Below are 21,131 nucleotides of genomic sequence, written 5' to 3'. Positions count from 1 at the left end.
TTCTCCATAGAGCAAAATCTTCTCCCCATAGAGCAAAACCTTCTCCCCATAGTGCAGAACCTTCTCCGTGGAGCAAAACCGTCTCCCCATAGTGCAGAACCTTCTCCATGGAGCAAAACCTTCTCTCCATAGTGCAAAACCTTCTCCATGGAGCAAAACCTTCTCCATGGAGCAAAACCTTCTCCCCATAGAGCAAAACCTTCTCCATAGAGCAAAACCTTCTCCCCATAGTGCAGAACCTTCTCCGTGGAGCAAAACCTTCTCCATGGAGCAAAACCTTCTCCCCATAGTGCAAAACCTTCTCCACGCTGAGCAAAACTGTCTCTCCTCATGCAGAACCTTCTCCACAGACCGAAACTTCCTCTACTCATGGAAAACTTTTTCCCATAGTGCAAAACCTTCTTTCCTCAGGCAAAGCCTTCTTCCACAGTGCAAAACCTTCTCTCTTCATACAGAACCTTCCCCCACAGAGCAAAACTTTCTTTTCTCAGGCAAAACCTTCTTTCTTCATGCAAAATGTCTACCACAGTGCAAAACCTTCTCCCCACAGAGCAAAACCTTCTCCACAGAGTGCAGAACCTCCTCCACACAGACCAAAACCTTTCTCCACACAGCGCAAAACCTTCTCTCCTCAAGTGCAAAACCTTCTCCACACTGAGCAAAACCTTCTCCCACAGAGCAAACCCTTCTTCAAACAGAGCAAAACCTTCTCCCACAGCGCAAAACCTTCTCTCCTCATGCAAAACCTTCTCTTCCAAAGTGCAAAACTTTCTCCACAAAGAGTAAAACCTTCCCCACACAGAGCAAAACCTTCTCTCCTAGAGCAAAACGTTCTCTCCTCATGCAAAACCTTCTATTCCAAAGTGCAAAACCTTCCCCACACAGAGCAAAACCTTCTTTCCTCATGCAGAACCTTCTCTCCCAGTGCAGCCATCCTGGCAGCATCATCTAACTGTGTCCATTCCCCATGCCTGAAGTGTAACCTGAGAAATTGCAATATTTTAGGGCAGGTTTTGATTTGATGGGACTGGCCAGGTTCAGACAGGAAAATGAACAAGCAGTGCTGAGCTCTGGCATGCTGGAGCAGCATCATTCCAAGCAGAACACGGCACTGCAATATTCATACCAGGAGACACCAATTCTGTATTACAAAGAGCTGAATTTTTAAATTGCCCTGTAGTTTCATAACCAAGAACCCTGCAGGGTGCAGCCAAGCTGCAGAAAGCAGCACAAAGACATTTCTGGGACTGTGTAAACTGAAGCCATGAGGCTCAGCAGCCACAGCCACTGGGGCCAGTGGCCAGCTGGACTGGGATGAGGACTGGTCTGGCTGTAACCAAAATCACAGAGCACTGCAAGGCCACAGGACCATGGCATGATCATTCCCATCAACAGCTTTACACCCCTCCCACAAGGAGCTGGTGGTTTCCTTTGTGCACCTCTGTTTCATTTGCTTCTGGGTGAATATGCCTTGTTTTGTGGCTGGGCAAAGTAAATAAACTCATTATTCAATGAAACTTGCCTGGATTTTCATTTTCCCTTTCTCCAGTGAGCCCTGGGGACACTGGGAGGAGTTCAGGCAGGAGAAGGCCAGTGGGCTGCAGACCCCAGGCAGGATGATGTCCATGGGCATGGTGCCAAAGCACAAACACAACAGGGAGAGCATCAGCCAGGTGAGGATTTATCAGCCACCCAAGGCTAATGCAGGCATTTCCCACTGGACATGTCTCTCCATCTGTCCCCAAACAGCCCAGCCCATGAGTCCTGGTCCTGGTATAAACCCTGAACTTCTGGCTGCTTGCTGGAGACAGCACATCCCACAGTGACCAAATGCAGGGCAAGCAAGGATATTGCCCTTGGATCTCTCCTTTTCAGACAAAAAACCAAGTTCATGGTGATGTAACAAGAGGGTGGCTGTTCTTTGCCATTGAGCTTCATAAAAATGTGAGGAAAGATGCCTGCATTTCAATTAAGTCCTGGGAGCAGAAAAAATGTACCTGGCTAGACTGCAGAGAGATGAACTCATTCCTTCACCCACGTCTCAGGCTCCTGCCTTTTTTCCTCTGCAACAGAACCATCAGCTTTCTGCAGAAAGGGCTGTAAAAAGCAACTAATCCTTCCAAAAGAGTCAGGCCAGCACCATTCCCACGTGGCTGCACTGGGAGCCTCCAGCAGCCACGTTTCTAGGGAGACTGATGGGCAAACACTCCCCAGTGCAAACGGGCAGAGCTCCCCAAACTGGGGGGGCAGAGGGGGCTCAGCCCAGGCTGTTCCAGACAGCTCCAGCAGCTGCCAGACTTCTCCATGGATTTCCCAGGGCGGATCTCCTGCTGAGAAACATCCCCAGCCTGAGCTGCCCCTTCCATCTCAGCAATGCACAGCTGGGAGAGTGAGGCCAGGCTTCCTCCGGCAGCACCTGGCTCCAGAAGCAGGGCCCAAGCCATGGAGGCCAGGCTGGGGTCACGCTTTGGGGTCACGCTTTGGGGTCACTCTTTGGGGTCACACTTTGGGATCACGCTTTGGGGTCACACTTTGGGATCACATTTAGGGGTCACACTTTGAGGTCACACTTTGGGATCACGCTTTGGGGTCACACTTTGGGGTCACACTTTGGGGTCATGCTTTGGGGTCACACTTTGAGGTCACACTTTGGGGTCACATTTTGGGGTCACACTTTGAGGTCACACTTTGAGGTCACACTTTGGGATCACACTTTGGGGTCACACTTTGGGGTCACACTTTGGGATCACATTTAGGGGTCACATTTTGGGATCACACTTTGGGATCACACTTTGGGGTCAAATTTTGGGGTCACAGTTTGGGGTCACAGTTTGGGGTCACACTTTGGGGTCAGTCACACTTTGGGGTCACACTTTGGGATCACATTTTGGGGTCACAGTTTGGGATCACACTTTGGGGTCACACTTTGGGGTCACACTTTGGGATCACATTTTGGGATCACAGTTTGGGGTCACATTTTGGGATCAAATTTTGGGATCACATTTTGGGGTCACATTTTGGGATCACACTTTGGGATCACACTTTGGGGTCAAATTTTGGGGTCACACTTTGGGATCACATTTTGGGATCACAGTTTGGGGTCACATTTTGGGGTCACACTTTGGGATCACATTTTGGGGTCACATTTTGGGGTCACACTTTGGGATCACACTTTGGGGTCAAATTTTGGGGTCACACTTTGGGGTCACAGTTTGGGTCACACTTTGGGGTCACACTTTGGGATCACGTTTTGGGATCACTATAGTGGATATTTTTGCCCCCAACGAGAGAGAGGAATAATGAGGAGGACTCCATTTATCAGAAGGCTAATTAATTACTTTATTACACTATATTATTCTATACTATATTACATTATATTACATTACATCTAAACTGAATCTGGCAAGCACTTTATCGTATTTTTCGCACTGAATTTTGTGACTGTCCCAACACACACACACATGAATTTAATTTGTTAGTGAATCAAAACACTCACACTAGAATCTAATTATTAATTTTTTTTTAGGTAAACAATCTTCTACAATGTATTTTACTTGTGAACAAACACAGGTACAGTAAATGAGATAATAATTGTTTCTTTTCTCTGAGGTTCAGAGAAAGTGAAACCCAGAAATATTCTTGGGAAGAATTGTGCCTTGCTTTTCTCTGGGGAGAGAAATGTGGCTACAGATCACATTTTGGGGTCACATTTTGGGGTCACATTTTGGGGTCAAATTTTGGGATCACATTTTGGGATCACATTTTGGGGTCAAATATTGGGATCACATTTTGGGATCACATTTTGGGGTCAAATATTGGGATCACATTTTGGGATCACACTTTCAGGTCACACTTTCGGGTCACACTTTGGGGTCACACTTTGGGGTCACATTTTGGGGTCCCATTTGGGCTCAGGCTGCACAGGATGAGAGGGATGGGCAGGTGGGAGGTGCAGACACCCAGTCGCCTTTGGGGAAAAAAAACATCAAAATCCATCTGGTGTTTCAACAGTGAAATAAAAACAACCTAAAGCCTCGATGCAGGAGCATTCCAGAACTTTACCCCCTTTCTGTAGAACACTTTTTCCTGCTCTCCAGCCTGTATTTCCCTGGGTGCAGCTGGAGGCTGTGTGCTCTGGTTGTGTCAGTGCTGCTGCAGACAGAGCCCAGCCCAGCTGAGCACAGGCACCTTTCAGGAGCTGTGAGAGTGATGGGGGCAGCCCTGAGTCTCCTTTTCTGCAGGCTGAGCCCCCCCCGGCTCCCTCAGGGCTTCCTCTCAGGGTTTGTGCTCCCAGCCCCTCCCCAGGCTCTGTTCAAGCCCTCATTCACACTGCAGCCACAGCACACAGATCAGGCTTTTTGTCAAACAAATCCCATTCCAAGTGGCTGGCAGCACAGGGAAATCTGCCACGGTGCTGCTTTGAAGGGTTTACAGCTCACTGCAGCACTTGAGAGCTGCTGTTGTTTCCATGGCTGAGGCCAAGGGAGGCTGTGAACAGGAAGGAATCAGGCACTCATGCAAAGACCATTAAAGTCAAGGGGAATCTTTCCATTGAGAGGGTTTGGCTGCCAGCCCTGGAGATCAGGGGCTGTTGAGGGGGATTTGCAGCAGGAAATGGGAGCAGGACTTCCCAGGTTTTCTCAGCATTTGTTATGGAGTTTAGCACAGGAGGTCTCTGTGTCCATTTCCCTGCATGTAAATTAAGAAGTGAGTGCTCCTCCAAGGTGCAAGGCCCTCACTGACCATCCTGGGCACCTCCTCTGCCATTCCTGGGATGGCAGACCTAATACCAGATGGATGGGAGGAGCACATTCCTATGGGAATTAAGATTTCTTGATGGGTCCTGGCACATCAGCCCCTGGTGCACAGCCCACATATGGTGTGTCAGTCCAAGAGGCAGAAATACCATGAACCCAAAGCTTCAGCAGGTCTGATAATCTTGTTAATCCCAAACTCTAATTCCCACTGGGATCCAGATTCACTGATTCCAGACTCCCTGCCTGCTCACTTACAGCCAAAGCTCTGCACAGGTGGGTTTTGCCTTAGGATGGAGGCCAGGAACCTGCACCAAAAGGACAGAAGGTCTGAGCTGCCTCCACTGCTATGGGCATGATGCCTTTTATACCTTTTATATTTTTTTTTTTAATAGTTTTCAGGTTCTGTGCTCTTCAGTGTGTGGGTCTGGGCTCCCACCAGGGGATGCTGAGCTCTGTGCACAGAGCAGGGAGACAAAACAATTCCTGCTCCAGCTGGGCACCAAGGACAAATGATCCCAATCTCAGGCCAGGAGCACAAACCCCGTGGGCTGGAGAGAGAAAAACAAGCAGGGTGGGACTGGCTGGGCCAAAGCTGGGCTGGGACAATGAACTGCAAGGTGCAAATGGAGCAGAGCTGATCCCAGGGAGAGACCCCGTGCCCGGCCGCGCATTTTGGGGCCATTTTGGGTCATCTTGGGGGCAGCCCTGGCTGGGCTCTGGTGCTGCCCAAGGTGGGTCCATGGAGGAGATCCTTGGAATCAATCCCTGCTTTGTTCTGGGACTCTGCCCAGCCTCTGCTCCAGCTCAGCCTGCACAAGGCATCAGGCAGTGAAACAGGGATCTGACCTGCACCTCTGGAAAAGGATGTTTCCAAGGAATGTCTTCCCAGGCTCCCAAAACTGCCAGCACAGGAACCACAGCACACTCCAGGAAAATTCAGACTCTTTCAAAACACACGTGAGACCCTCATTTCCTTCTCAGAGGAGCAGTGGTGCTTCTGTGGGCTGCCAGCAGCAGAGCTGGCCAGGTGAGCTCAGTGCTGTGCCAGCTGCAGGTGTCTGCAAGCCAGGGAAGGGGGGAATTGGCATTTGGGAGGTGCTTGGGTCATTTTCTGCCTCAGCCACTCCCTCATTGCAGCGCTGGTAAAAGCAGGGAGGACCTTTCTCCACCCCTCATGCCATGGGAAAGGTCAGAGCACAGCTCCAGGAAGAGTGGAACGAGGAGGGTTTGAAGCTGGCCAGCTCTGCTTTCCCATCAGCCTGGGCTGTGGGTGCACAGCAGAAAACATCCAGGGCTGGGAATTGTGCTTCCCTCTCCTCCTGGCCTGGGAGTGTGCCTGGGAGCAGAGCAAGGCTGCAGGAGGAGTTATTCCAGCCCCAGCCTCAGGAAAACCTCTGCTCCTGGCAGCTGCTCCTCACTCAGGCTGAGTTTGGGAAAACAGGGGTGAGCAAACCCTGCTGTGGCCTTCAGTGGGAAATGGAGGGACAAGGGGGTGCTTGGCTGCAAGAAACTCCATCCCAGAGAGGGGAGAAGGGAGGCTGGAGGAGGAAATTCATCCTAAACCCAAACCAAGTTGGTGACTCAAGGCAACTCTGCAGAGCCGAGCTCTGCTGGCAGACTCCTGGAGCCAGAGGGGACAGGGACATCAAAAAACTGATTTGGTGGCTGAAAACTGGTTTTGAGAAAAGCCAGAGCTCCTGGAGCCTGAGTTTTTCTCCTTCCTGGAGCCAGAGAGAACAGGAACATCCAAAAAATCTGATTTTGGTGGCTGAAAACTGATTCTGGTGCTGTCAGTGCCACATCCCACGGGCTGTGGGCAGGGAGTGTCACCTCTCTGAGATGACACCCAGGAGTCCCCAGCAGCCTGGAGGGAGAGGCCAGGAGGGCCCTTTTGCTTCCAGAGGGAAGTGGGTTTGGGAAATGAGCTTTTCTCCCTCCTGGAGCCAGAGAGAACAGGAACATCCAAAAAATCTGATTTTGGTGGCTGAAAACTGGTTCTGGTGCTGTCAGTGCCACATCCCACGGGCTGTGGGCAGGGAGTGTCACCTCTCTGAGATGACAATGATTGACTCAAGAGCAATGTGCTGACCCAAATGCCCTCTCTGGAGTGGTGCTGTGAGTGTTCCTGAGGGAACATCCATCCCCACCCCAGGAGTCCCCAGCAGCCTGGAGGGAGAGGCCAGGGGAAGCCAGGGGGGCCTTTTGCCTCCAGAGGGATGTGGGTTTGGGAAATGAGCTTTCCTCCCACCTGCTGCAAGTTCTCCACTTGAGAGAGAGGGCTGAGCTGCCAAATCTGGCAGGAGCTGGGGGCTCACTGCACGACTGAGGCTTTGGCTCTGGGGGGTTTCTCCAGTTCCATCCACAGGACACGGAGAGGCCGTGGCAGCAGCTCAGGGAGGGAGGTTTTGCACCACTGCATCCCCAAGTCTAGACAGTGCTGGAGCCCTGCAGGCCTGGAGAATCCCTTCTCCCTGCTCCTCAGCAGCCAGCAGCATTCCTGAAGCTGGCCTTGTTTCATTCCCTCACCCAGACATCCCTTCTGCACCATGGTGTCCCTCCAAAAGCTCCAGAGCTGTGCCTGGAGAGCAGAAGCTGCCAGCCCTGCTGAACACATGCCAGCATCAGCTCCTGTTGGACCAAACCCTGCCAGGCTGCTCCAGCACTTGGCCTGGCCTATAAATCTGAAATTGGGGTGGATTTTTTTGGAGAGGAGTGTGGAGACTGCAGGGACTCTTCAGGAATTGTAGGGACAGGACAAGGGGGAACGGGATCAAACTGCAAGAGATCAGGTTTCGATGGGATATTGGGAATAAATTCTCCCTGGGAGGGTGGGGAGGGGCTGGGATTGAATTCCCAGAGCAGCTGTGGCTGCCCCTGCATCCCTGGAATGTCCAAGGCCAGGCTGGGCAGGGCTTGGAGCAGCCTGGGATGGTGGGAGGTGTCCCTGCCATGGCAGGGGAGACCTTTGAGGTGACTCTGAGGTGACCTTTGAGGTGACTCTGAGGTGACCTTTGAGGTGACCTTTGAGGTGACTTTGAGATGATCTTTGAGGAGACCTTTGAGGTGACTCTGAGGTGATCTTTGAGGTGACCTTTGAGGTGACTCTGAGGAGACCTTTGAGGTGACTCTGAGGTGACCTTTGAGGTGACCTTTGAGGTGACTCTGAGGAGACCTTTGAGGTGACTCTGAGGTGACCTTTGAGGTGACTCTGAGGTGACCTTTGAGGTGACCTTTGAGGTGACCTTTGAGGTGACCTTTGAGGTCTCTTCCAACCCAACCCCTCCATGACTCTCTGATTCTCTTGCCTGGAGCTGTGGAGCTTTTCCCAGGGCTGGGAGCACGGAGGGGACGAGCTCAGACTGGGGGAAGGGCTCCCCTGGTGATTCCTCAGGCTGGAGGTGCTGCTGGGGGTGGGAAGTGCTGATTTCTGTCTGGGGGTGGAGGAAGGAAATAGGGAAGAAATTTTTTTAAGCTGCCTAAATTCTATATTTTCATTCCTACCTGGAATGAAAGCAGCAGCTTTGGAGGAATTCTTGAAATATTTGCTTTTAGCTGGCTTTGTTCCTGTTTTCCTCACTGGACCCCCAGCAGGCAGGACCCCCTTCTCCATCAAATGGTGCCCAGGAGCTGCTCATCAAAATCTGCCACCAGCCCCAAGGGGAGCAGGAGACCTCCTGAACCTAAACCAAAAATCAGGAGTGATTTTAATCTATTCAGAGATTTCTTTGGAAAAGAAAGAAATAGAAATTCAGGGCAGTGAATTCAATTTGCAGAGAGCACCTGTGAGAGAGGGGGATGGGGTTTTTTTCCCCAGGAATTAATATTGCTTGTGTGGAAGATCTTTAACTGTTAAATGCAGCTGAGGGACAGTTTGTGCTGGGATAATATTCCAGCAGCTCCCAAAATCCAGCCTGGGGCAGGCTGGGGGAACTGGGAGAGTGGTTTTTTTGGAAATGGGAGTGAAATCTGGGCAGTGATTCAGCTGGCCAGCCTGCAGGAGCTCCAGTGGTGAGGCCTCAGTCATTCAGCAGCAACTCAAAGGAAGAAAAATAGGGATGTAAGAATTATCATTATATCACAGGAAAATTATAAGAATTATTAAAATTAGAATTATAAGAAATATAAGAAATTATAAGAATTCTAGAATAGGAAAATGATAAGAATTAGAATAATAAGAAATATAAGAAATTATAAGAATTATATGATAGGAAAATTATAAGAATTATAAGAATTAGAATTAGAAGAATTATAAGAAATTATAAGAATTATAATTCTATAATAGGAAAATTATAAGAATTATAAGAATTATAAGAAATTATGATTATATTATATAATTAGGAAAATAATTATATAATAGGAAAATAATAAGAATTATAAGAATTAGAATTATAAGAATTATAAGAAATTATAATTATAATGATATACTAGGAAAATAATAAGAATTATAAGCATTATAATGATATAACAGGAAAATTGTAGGAATTATAAGAATTATAAGAAATTATAAGGATTATCATTATATAATAGGAAAAGTAAAAGGATTATAAGAATTATAATGATACAATAGGAAAATTAAAATAATTATAAAAATTATAATGATATAATAGGAAAAGTATAAGGATTATAAGAATTATAAATGTGTAATAGGAAAATTGTAAGAATTATAAGAATTAGAATTAGAAGAATTAGAAGAAATTATAAGAATTATAACGCTATAATAAGAAAATTATAAGAATTATAAGAATTAGAATTAGAAGAAATTATAATAATAATGATATACTAGGAAAATAATAGGAATTATAAGAATTATAATTATATAATAGGAAAATTGTAAGAATTATAAGAATTATAGGAAATTATCAGAATTATAATGATATAATAGGAAATTTATAAGGCTTGTAAGAATTAGAATTAGAAGAATTATAAGAAATTATAAGAATTATAATGCTATAACAGGAAACTGAGGCTTCCCAGGCTGCCTGTGGCAGCAGAGGGAGCAGGCTGTGCTGTCCCTAAGTGGATTGCCAAGTGCCCAGGATCAGTGTGAACACATGCCAGCTGCTGGGGAATCATCTCCCACTTACAGCAATTACCAGGGTGTCCCAGGATCCAATAAAGCAGCTGAGCAGAGGAGCATCTGGTGCTGCTTGTCAGGCACAGGGAGATGAATCTGGGCAAGAAAGAAGTGTGATTTTTATCCCTTGAGTCATCACACCCCGTTTGGCACTGGATGTGTGTGATTCCTCCTCCCTTGGTGGGTTTCCTCCAGAGGAGATGAGCTGAGCATCCTTCCCCAGGAAGGACCAGGAGCTGCTCCCTTCCATGAGCTGAAATTCCTTCCCCCAGCAGGGATCAGGAGCTGCTCCCTTCCATGGGCTGAAATTCCTTCCCCCAGCGAGGATCAAGAGCTGCTCCCCTTCCATGGGCTGAAATTCCTTCCCCCAGCAGGGACCAGGAGCTGCTCCCTTCCATGAGCTGAGCATCCTTCCCCAGCAGGGATCAGGAGCTGCTCCCTTCCATGAGCTGAAATTCCTTCCCCCAGCAAGGATCAGGAGCTGCTCCCTTCCATGAGCTGAGCATCCTTCCCCCAGCAAGGATCAGGAGCTGCTCCCTTCCATGAGCTGAAATTCCTTCCCCCAGCAAGGATCAGGAGCTGCTCCCTTCCATGAGCTGAGCATCCTTCCCCCAGCAAGGATCAGGAGCTGCTCCCTTCCATGAGCTGAAATTCCTTCCCCAGCAAGGATCAAGAGCTGCTCCCCTTCCATGAGCTGAAATTCCTTCCCCCAGCAGGGATGAGGAGCTGCTCCCTTCCATGGGCTGAAATTCTTTCCCCCAGCAAGGATCAGGAGCTGCTCCCTTCCATGGGCTGAAATTCTTTCCCCCAGCAGGGATGAGGAGCTGCTCCCCTTCCATGGGCTGAAATTCCTTCCCCAGCAGGGATCAGGAGCTGCTCCCTTCCCCTGTCCATTCTCTGCTGATCCAGACCCCAGGTGCTGATCCCCCAATGCCATCAGCACCCCCAGACAGAAATCAGCACTTCCCACCCCAGCAGCACCTCCAGCCTGAGGAATCACCAGGGGAGCCCTTCCCCCAGTCTGAGCTCGTCCCCTCCATGCTCCCAGCCCTGGGAAAAGCTCCACAGCTCCAGGCAAGAGAATCAGAGAGTCATGGAGGGGTTGGGTTGGAAGAGACATCAAAGGTCACCTCAAAGGTCACCTCAGAGTCACCTCAAAGGTCACCTCAAAGGTCACCCCTGCCATGGCAGGGACACCTCCCACCATCCCAGGCTGCTCCAAGCCCTGCCCAGCCTGGCCTTGGACATTCCAGGGATGCAGGGGCAGCCACAGCTGCTCTGGGAATTCAATCCCAGCCCCTCCCCACCCTCCCAGGGAGAATTTATTCCCAATATCCCATCGAAACCTGATCTCTTTCAGTTTGATCCCTTGTCCTGTCCCTACAATTCCTGAAGAGTCCCTGCAGTCTCCACACTCCTCTCCAGAAAAATCCACCCCAATTTCAGATTTATAGGACAGGCCAAGTGCTGAAGCAGGGAAGGTTCCTTCCCACATAGAGCAGCCAAAAAATAATCCCAGAGCAGAGGGAGCACTGTGGATCACACAGCACTGGTCCCACCTAGCACAAACACACAGCTGAACAGCTCCTTAAAACATTCCATGGATGATTCCTAGAAGTAATCAGCAGCACATTTTATTTGTGGGAAAGCACAGCAGAGCTGAGCCAGATTTAAAAGTGGAAAGAAGATAAAAGTAATCTCCAAAGGGCTGCAAATGCAGACTCTGTGCTTGGATAAACTTCAGTGCATCCTCTTGCAGTGAATTCCAGCACAGCTCAGGGATGTGTTCCTTGTGTGGGCAGCAATTCAGGGAATATTTGGTTTTCAGATCAGAGGCAGCCATTAAAGTGTCTTTCCCGAGCTTCTTTTCACCACAAGCTGAACTATTTCATCCCACAAGTGGAGAGGGCTGGAGGTTTGATCCCTCAGAGCTTTGCAAGGAGTGGCCCTGCCCAGGCCAGGGCCAGGGGAGCTCCAGCTGCTCCCCCTGCCAGGACCCTTCCCACAGAGGCTGCTCTTCACTCACAAACGAGTTCTGCTCCCCTTTTCCTTCTCAGGGGTTTCTCAGGCAGCACTGGGAACGTGAGCTGAGGGAGAGCAGCGTGAAGGAAAGTCAGGGAGCCAACCCTGGGCACCCTCATTGCCACCAGATGTCACCCCCTGGGGCCACGTGCCTGGCACAGGGAGCATCCCAAACCTCCCACCCCCCTCAAATCCCCCTGCCAGGAAGATTTCCAGAGCTCTCCTTGGAGAATCTGCTCCTTCTTTCCATTCCATTTGCCTTTGGGGTTTTTCCTGAAGCAGAGCTTTTTCTCCCCAGGTAATTTTTCCTACAAACCCCTGAAAAGAACCACGGCCAGCATCTCTTGTGGCAGCAGCATCCACCTAGAGAGCCCTGAGAGGCCCAAAGTCACCCAAACACTCAGAGTGTCACAATGGTAGCACTGAAATCATTTCACACGTCGATTTTTATGTAAATTGGGGCTCACTGTTTACTTCTGGTAAGATTAAAATGCTTGGCATCAGCTCTGGGTTTTCAGGGCTGTGAATTCCATTTGCAGAGGGCACCTGTGAGAGAGGGGAATGGTTGTTTTTTTTGTCCCCAGGAATTAATATTGTTTGTTTGGAAGACCTTAGAGGCTGGGAAGGAATCATTCTGGATCACAGCTTAGTGAAAGACAAAGTTGTTTTTTGTTAATTATATTTGGAGTCAGACTCACCTAATGCCTTTCAAGGAGCTGCTGCTTTTCTTCTTGAGCCTTTAACTTTGACCCTTTCTGGGTTAAAATCTGCCTGGTTGTGTCCCCAGCTCCTGAGTCCCCCTTCTAGTGCTTGTAGCAGAGAGCTACAATTCTCTAACTCCACAAAATGTTCTTTTAATGCTCCCACTGGGACACATTAAAAATGGGCTTTAAAGTATGAATTTAATGACTTGGGATAAAATTGAGTTTGTGTGCAATATCTGACTCTGAAAGTGTGTAAATATTTAATTAATTCATGCAGGGACAGAGAGTTTGGGGGAGGGGAAGGTTTGGGAAGGGAAGGGAAGGTTTGGGAAGGGAAGGGAAGGTTTGGGAAGGGAAGGGAAGGTTTGGGAAGGTTTGGGAAGGTTTGGGAAGGTTTGGGAAGGTTTGGGAAGGTTTGGGAAGGTTTGGGAAGGGAAGGTTTGGGAAGGGAAGGTTTGGGAAGGGAAGGGAAGGGAAGGTTTGGGAAGGTTTGGGAAGGTTTGGGAAGGTTTGGGAAGGTTTGGGAAGGGAAGGGAAGGGAAGGGAAGGGAAGGGAAGGGAAGGGAAGGGAAGGGAAGGGAAGGGAAGGGAAGGGAAGGGAAGGGAAGGGAAGGGAAGGGAAGGGAAGGGAAGGGAAGGGAAGGGAAGGGAAGGGAAGGGAAGGGAAGGGAAGGGAAGGGAAGGGAAGGGAAGGGAAGGGAAGGGAAGGGAAGGGAAGGGAAGGGAAGGGAAGGGAAGGGAAGGGAAGGGAAGGGAAGGGAAGGGAAGGGAAGGGAAGGGAAGGGAAGGGAAGGGAAGGGAAGGGAAGGGAAGGGAAGGGAAGGGAAGGGAAGGGAAGGGAAGGGAAGGGAAGGGAAGGGAAGGGAAGGGAAGGGAAGGGAAGGGAAGGGAAGGGAAGGGAAGGGAAGGGAAGGGAAGGGAAGGGAAGGGAAGGGAAGGGAAGGGAAGGGAAGGGAAGGGAAGGGAAGGGAAGGGAAGGGAAGGTTTGGGAAGGGAAGGGAAGGGAAGGGAAGGGAAGGTTTGGGAAGGGAAGGGAAGGTTTGGGAAGGTTTGGGAAGGGAAGGGAAGGGAAGGGAAGGGAAGGGAAGGGAAGGTTAGGGAAGGGAAGGGAAGGGAAGGGAAGGGAAGGGAAGGTTTGGGAAGGGAAGGGAAGGGAAGGGAAGGGAAGGTTTGGGAAGGGAAGGGAAGGTTTGGGAAGGTTTGGGAAGGGAAGGGAAGGGAAGGGAAGGGAAGGGAAGGGAAGGTTAGGGAAGGGAAGGGAAGGGAAGGGAAGGGAAGGGAAGGGAAGGGAAGGGAAGGGAAGGGAAGGGAAGGGAAGGGAAGGGAAGGGAAGGGAAGGAAGGGAAGGGAAGGGAAGGGAAGGGAAGGAGGAAGGGAAGGGAAGGAAGGTTTGGGAAGGTTTGGGAAGGTTTGGGAAGTTTGGGAAGGTTTGGGAAGGTTTGGGTAGGGAAGGGAAGGGAAGGGAAGGGAAGGGAAGGGAAGGGAAGGGAAGGGAAGGGAAGGGAAGGGAAGGGAAGGAATGGGAAGGGAAGGGAAGGGAAGGAAGGGAAGGGAAGGGAAGGGAAGGGAAGGAAGGGAAGGGAAGGGAAGGGGAAGGAAGGGAAGGGAAGGGAAGGGAAGGGAAGGGAAGGGAAGGGAAGGGAAGGGAAGGGAAGGGAAGGGGAAGGGAAGGGAAGGGGAAGGGAAGGGAAGGGAAGGGAAGGGAAGGGAAGGGAAGGGAGGGAAGGGAAGGGAAGGGAAGGGAAGGGAAGGGAAGGGAAGGGAAGGGAAGGGAAGGAAGGGAAGGGAAGGGAAGGGAAGGGAAGGGAAGGGAAGGGAAGGGAAGGGAAGGGAAGGGAAGGGAAGGGAAGGGAAGGAAGGGAAGGGAAGGGAAGGGAAGGGAAGGGGAAGGAAGGAAGGGAAGGGAAGGGGAAGGAAGGAAGGGATGGGAAGGGAAGGGAAGGGAAGGGAAGGCAGGCCTTCCTTGGGCACCCCCAGAGACTGGACTCCACCTCCTCCCTGGGCAGCCCCTTCAATGCCTGACCACCAATTCCTTGGAGAAATTCCTCCTGATGTCCAACCTGAACCTCCCCTGGTGCAGCTCGAGGCCACTCCCTCTTGTCCTGTCCTTCTGGTGTCCCTTTCTGTCACTGTCACCACGAGAAGCTGCTGATGGGAGATCCCACCAAGGGCAGGAAGGAAGGAATTCCCAGCCTCCCACTCTGGCCATGCCCAGCCCTTCCCCTCCACCATCCCCAGCCCCAGCAGGCTCCTGAGCACCCTCAGGGCTGTGGCCAAGCCCAGAGCTATTTTTGCACTGCTGAAGCCCCTTGGAGCCTGTGCCAGCTCCCACAAGAACATCCAGAACATCATGGGACAAGCTCAGGCCAGGCAAAGAAAGAGCTCAGCTGTCACCTTGTTTTCAAGGACGTTTTGCAGCTTTCCCCTACTTAACTGTGTCTCCAGCTAAAGCCAAACATTGCCACATGAGCAGAGAATCCCTCAGGAGATGTGGATCCTCAGGGATCCAGCAGAATGACAGCAACCTCAGCTGTAATTATGGCCCTGCAATCTGCATGTCATGAATAAATTGGGAGTTCAGCAATAGCTGCAATCACCACTCACAGCTTGATGGGGAAGATGGGCAGCAAGTGAGTAAATATTCATTTTTGATCTCTCCCTGACAACAGACCCTTCACATTTGTCCTGTGGAGGCCCCACACAACAAAAAGGGATGGAGTGCAGGGCCTGTCCTCTGCACCCCCAAAACTTCTGCACCCATCAGCTGGGCTGGGAAGAAAGGTGGGTAATTTAGAAAATGAGAAAAAACTTTACCCACAGCTAAAATCAAGGCTTTTTCCTCCTGTTCTTTGAGCCATTTGGTTCACAGATGTTTTTAAGAGCTCTCAGAGTGTGACAGTCAGAGCCAACAGGGCACCCACACCATGGCCAAGGGGAAAACTTGCTGTTCTGAGCTCATTTTGGGTGCATGGACTGAATTCTGTGCTGTGAAAACCACCAAAAATGGTGATTTGGAAACTGCAAGAGGCCCCATCCAACCCACAGAGCACAGTGCCAGGCTGGAGGAGGAGAACAAACCCCCTGGTACCCCGGATCTGATGGAGAAGGTGATCACTTCCAGCTATCCCACAGATTTCTGCTCATCAGCTCTGTAATTTATTTTTGATTCTGGAAGTGCTGGAGCCAGCAGGTGCCTCCCCTGAGCTGGATGTCTTGTGCAGGCTGAGCTGGAGCAGAGGCTGGGCAGAGTCCCAGAACAAAGCAGGGATTGATTCCAAGGATCTCCTCCATGGATCCACCTTGGGCAGCACCAGAGCCCAGCCAGGGCTGCCCCCAAGATGACCCAAAATGGCCCCAAAATGCACGGCCGGGCACGGGGTCTCTCCCTGGGATCAGCTCTGCTCCATTTGCACCCTTGCAGTTCATTGTCCCAGCCCAGCTTTGGCCCAGCCAGTCCCACCCTGCTTGTTTTTCTCTCTCCAGCCCACGGGGTTTGTGCTCCTGGCCTGAGATTGGGATCATTTGTCCTTGGTGCCCAGCTGGAGCAGGAATTGTTTTGTCTCCCTGCTCTGTGCACAGAGCTCAGCATCCCCTGGTGTGAGCCCAGCCCCACACACTGAAGAGCACAGAACCTGAAACACAGAAAAGCTGAACTGAGGCATCAAGCTGAGGGAGCTGCAAACCAACCTCAGATCCCCCAGAGAGCCCCTTCCCATGCCAGAGAGAGGATCCCATTTTCTTGAGCAGATCTGGAGCACAGGAGAGAGGAGGGGAGGTGAGCCCAGCACCCCTGCCAGGGCAGCTCCCTCACCCCCGTGAGCCCAACCTGTCCCTCTCCCATCCCTCTGTGACCTTCTGGGATGGCTCAGGGTGAGCCAGGGGAGCACCTGGAGCAGCAGAAAGCCAAGAGAGAACTCCAGCAGTTTGCAGGAGCAGCTGGGCCTTCTCTCACTGCCAATTAAAGAGTTTCCCTGGCAGTTTCTTATATAAATATTGTATTTAAAACACAATGTTAAATAAACATCCCCACACATCAACAGCTCCAGCAGGCAGGACACAAATGACAAGGGCTCCTCAGCTTTGGCTCCCAGCTCACAGCAGCCCAGCTACCAAGGGCAGCAGGAACAAATCCTTCTCTGTGGTTATTGCACCTCACTGGCATTGCCTCTGGATGAGCAGCAAGGGCAGGGGTGAGAAACACAAGGACAAGCACAAACATCCCCCGAGAACCCTCAGAGCTCACTGCAGAAATGGGATTCCCTGGAAATGGCTCGAGCTGCAGCTGAATCCATGTGAGAACAGGAACTGAGTGGAATAATTCACTGTGCACTGACTTTCACCACGGGCCCTGGGACTCAAATCCATGTTCTCTCCAAATGACTGTAATTTCCAGCCCATCTCCTGCCATGAGGAACACAGCCAGCCTGAAATTCCCCCATGGCACTTGAATAAATACTTGAACCTGAGATATAATTTCCTAAGATTTAAATGTGAGCTCGGCAAGATCTATTTCTGCTGCAGGAACTTGTGCTAAAATTGGCAGCAGCTCTCTCCAAGGCTTTCTCCATCCAGCACGCTGGGCTTGGGGGGACAAGTCTACCTGTGTCCCTCTCCATGGACTGCAGAGGCTTGAAAATGTGGAGAGAAACAAGTCAGAGATGGTTCCCACTCCTGGAGGTGCCAGGAGAGGAGAGCAGGGATTAAACACCAGGACCTGCCCAGGTTCCCCCTGGTCTCACTCGTGGGTGGCAAAGGGTCAGTAAGGAAGGACTGAAGGGTCAGGAAGGAAGGACAGAGCTGAAAAACAGCTGAATTTTCTGCTGGTAAGAGACCCCTCCTTCTGAGCCCCAACAAAACTATCCTATTTTATTGCTCCAGAAGGAGTTTCCTGGTGTGAAATGAGAAGAACCAAGCAGAACTGACCCCTCCAGCATCACTGGAGGGCAGCTTCAGCCCAGGATCATTGCTCTGGCACAGGAATTCATGTTTAAAATGCTGGGGGGGGATTTTACACAGAGATATTTGAACCTCCATGGAGTCCCAGCACCATAATTCCATTTAAATTTGATCTGGACACAGGACTGTGCTGAAAAAAAATAGAGACCACTCCCAGGCCCAGCAGGAATTCTGTTACTGCAAGAGATTCATGGATTCTCCTTGGTTTATGTTCTAGTGGTGATAAAAACCTCAACAGTGGTGCTGCTTCCCAATGAAGTGAGAAAACAGGAAGCAAAGCTGCTGAGCAGGTAAAGTGCAAACAGTTTGGTGGTCAGAAAGGCAGAGGAGGTGGGAGGTGACCAGTCTGGTGTGTCCAGCCCCCTCCTGCACCACATCCAGCCCAGCACCCTCAGGGATGGAGCTGAGCTCTCTCAAGGTCCTTCCCAGCCCCTCCTTTCTGTTGTTGCTGTTTTCTTTCTCAGTTAATGCCCCATTTATTGCAGAATAAGCTGCTGGACAAGCCCTACATGAGCACTGTGTTCCAAAATCCTTACTTTTATTACCAATCCTGAGTGCACAGAGACACCCCCCAGAAGAGTTATTGCCACCCCTTCTGTGGCCAGCACAGAGCCAAGGCTAAGGTGACCTGGTGACAGCAGAGATTAATAGGGGCAGGAAAGGGAAAACAAACACACACTCTAAAACCAAAAAATCCTCTGGAAAAGCTGAGCAGGGTATCCCAAAATCCCAAAAGCTTCCTGGGAAGTGGAAGGATCTTCCCCCCGGCTGACATTGTGCTCACACACACCTGACCACTCTGCAGCTTGCTTCTGACCATCCTAATTTATGTGTTAATTAACAATTTCCACTCTGGAGGGGGGATGAAAGGGCTTTTCCCCCTCCCCTCAGTACAACAAACACTGAAAAACAATTGGGGATTGACCCGTTCACTCCCTTTCCTTTTCTTCCCCTGGCAGTTCTGATACATGAGGGCATTTCCCAAAAATCGAGGTGTTCAGAGGTGCTGGAATAAAACAGCAGAGGAGGAGGAGGAAGGGGAAAAGAAAATGGAAATGGAAAGGGGAAGGGGAAGGGGAAGGGAAAGGGAAAGGGAAAGGGAAAGGGAAAGGGAAAGGGAAAGGGAAAGGGAAAGGGAAAGGGAAAGGGAAAGGGAAAGGGGAAGGGGAAGGGAAAGGGAAAGGGAAAGGGAAAGGGAAAGGGAAAGGGAAAAGGGAAAGGGGAATGGGAAGGGGAAGGGGAAGGGGAAGGGGAAGGGGAAGTGGAATGGGAAGGGGAAGAGGAAGGGGAAGGGGAAGGGGAAGGGGAAGGGGAAGGGGAAGGGGAAGGGGAAGGGGAAGGGGAAGGGGAAGGGGAAGGGGAAGGGGAAGGGGAAGGGGAAGGGGAAGGGGAAGGGGAAGGGGAAGGGGAAGGGGAAGGGGAAGGGGAAGGGGAATGGGAAGGGAAAGGGGAAGGAAAAAGGAGGAAGAGGAAGGTGCTTTCTCCTCCATCCCATGACTGACCCCTTGGCACTCCCAGTGCCATCCAAGGTCCTTCCCAAACCCTGATCTCACCCACAAGGTGCCCCCAGGATGCACAACATCCATCCCCCCCTCCTTTAGCAGTTCCACTTTATCTTCCCCCCACAACCCTCATTTCCCAGCTGGGAGTGCCTGTGCTTTCCCCTGGGATGAGATGTGCCATTGTAAGAGCAAGCAGCACCCAGGGCTGTAGAATTTCCCCCTCTAAACAACTGAAACCAGTGTTCCTGCAGGCACAGAGGAGTCAGGCAGCCTCCTCCACGGAGGGACACAATGTTCAACTAACTCCTGAGGCAACTCCTCAGCTACTGGAAATGAATGCTGCTCTTCCCTTGAGAGGATTTGCTTTTTGAGGACAAAGATGTCCCAATGTCCATCACAGCCTGCCATGGCCCAAAACTGGAGATTGGCTGTTTTCTTCTGTGGTCTGGATGAACTGGAGCTGGGCTGAGAGCTGGAGGTTTGGGATCCATCTGTGATTTTCCCATCACTGCAAGGAAGACAAAGCCTTTCATTTCCTCTGGTTTGTGCACTGTCTCATCCACTGTCAAGGTTTTAAATTATTATGCAGGGAGTCCCACCCCAGCCCTCAGTGGTTTTACAGAGAAAGTGCTGGGCAGAGGAGCCGTTTCAAGACTTGGAAAATGTTTCAGCAGCTTCAGAGAGAGGTTCAAACCCTCTGCCCTGGGTTTGGGGCCTGGCCCAGCCAACAGCAAATGAACATCTGTGCCTCTTCCAGCCCTTCTGCCTGCTAACAACAGACAAATAAAACAATAAAAGCTGCTCTCTTCAAAAGCCATTAAAATAAAATAAAAACCCTCTGCAAACAATCTGTGTTTTATCTTCTTAATGGCCCCAAAGCCTCCACTTGTCTACAAAAACAATTTCACTCAGCAAGGGTTGAGGAATATTCCTTTCAAATGGTGCACCAGCTGTCCCACGGAGACCACTATGCAGTTAACTACCAATAAAGGCAATTCCACAAAGTAAATACTCATTAAATAACAGCTCGCAGACGAGGGATGGGATTTGCTGTGATTTAACCTTTAATGGCACCAGCAGGCTGTTCCTGTCTCCATGGCAGGGCTGGCTCCAGCCAGGAGTCCACTGGAGAGGGATTGTTTTGTTTGTGCTATCTTGGAAATCAGATCCTATAAACTGAGCACAGGCTGAGCCCCTGCCCGGCCGGCCAAAGCCCCGGTGTTGCTCAAGAGGTCGGCGCCGCTGTCCGGTCGATCCCAGCGTGTCCAAGACAAACAGCCCTGTGTCATCTGGGCTCCACGTCACCCCAGCTCTTCAGGGCCTGCAGGTCACCCTTCTCCACCAGCTCTGCCTGCACAGAGCTTCTCCAGGCTCCCAGGCTTGGTGTCCACCCACTGGATTTCGGACAGGAGTGCTGGGAGAGTGCGGAGCCTTCCCAGCCCCCACACACCCCACAAGGTTCATGGCTCACCCCTCCCTCCTGGAAGAGGATGGTTTGGTGCTGGGATTCACCATGGAAAGCTGCCACAGTTCCCCAGGATTTTGCTCTAAGCCAGCTCCAGGGATGCTCAGAGGGAGGGAGGGAGGGGGAAGCAAAGCTGTGCTGGAGGCCCCGGCGCACAAGAGCAGCCCGCTCGGTCCATGGAGGTGCTTTCCTCTTGTTTGTGCTTAGCTGTGCAAGTTCACTGCCAAGAGGGAGAGGATCCACCCAGATTCCCGAGCCCTGAGCAGCTGGGAGCTCGCTGAGGCCAAGGGATGAGCGTGGAACAGCAGCCAGGAGAGGTGGATGGGAGGAGGGAAATGAAACCACTGATGGGAGCTGCTGCCAGGGGCGGGGAAGTGTTAGAGGTGTCATGTCTGGGGCACCTCTTCTCTTCTGCCTTCCCTGTCCTGTGGTGAAGGAGGCTCCTGACTCACTCCCGCTTTGTGTGTTTCTAAACATTTCCTTTTATACCCTATAATTGCATTTTTGTACCAAAAACCCTCTGGAGTGAACACGCTTCTTCTCTCAAGACTCCTCTCCAGTGCGAGTGGAGAGGCACTAATTGCCCCGTCAGGGTCTCCAGGGCTCTCCTCGGTGTTGTTAGCTATCAAAAATGTGTTCTTAATTTGAGTG

General features: G+C 50.8%; 1 pseudogene; it reads left to right on the top strand.

Moving 5' to 3' along the window:
* Positions 1-18,485, top strand: part of LOC132336842 (uncharacterized) — a 29,826-nt pseudogene extending 11,341 nt beyond the window's left edge.
* The last annotated feature ends 2,646 nt before the right edge of the window (positions 18,486-21,131 follow it).

Source organism: Haemorhous mexicanus, chromosome 20 (assembly GCF_027477595.1).
Source record: "Haemorhous mexicanus isolate bHaeMex1 chromosome 20, bHaeMex1.pri, whole genome shotgun sequence".
Classification (NCBI taxonomy): domain Eukaryota; kingdom Metazoa; phylum Chordata; class Aves; order Passeriformes; family Fringillidae; genus Haemorhous; species Haemorhous mexicanus.
This window is presented reverse-complemented; position numbering and strand designations above follow the sequence as displayed.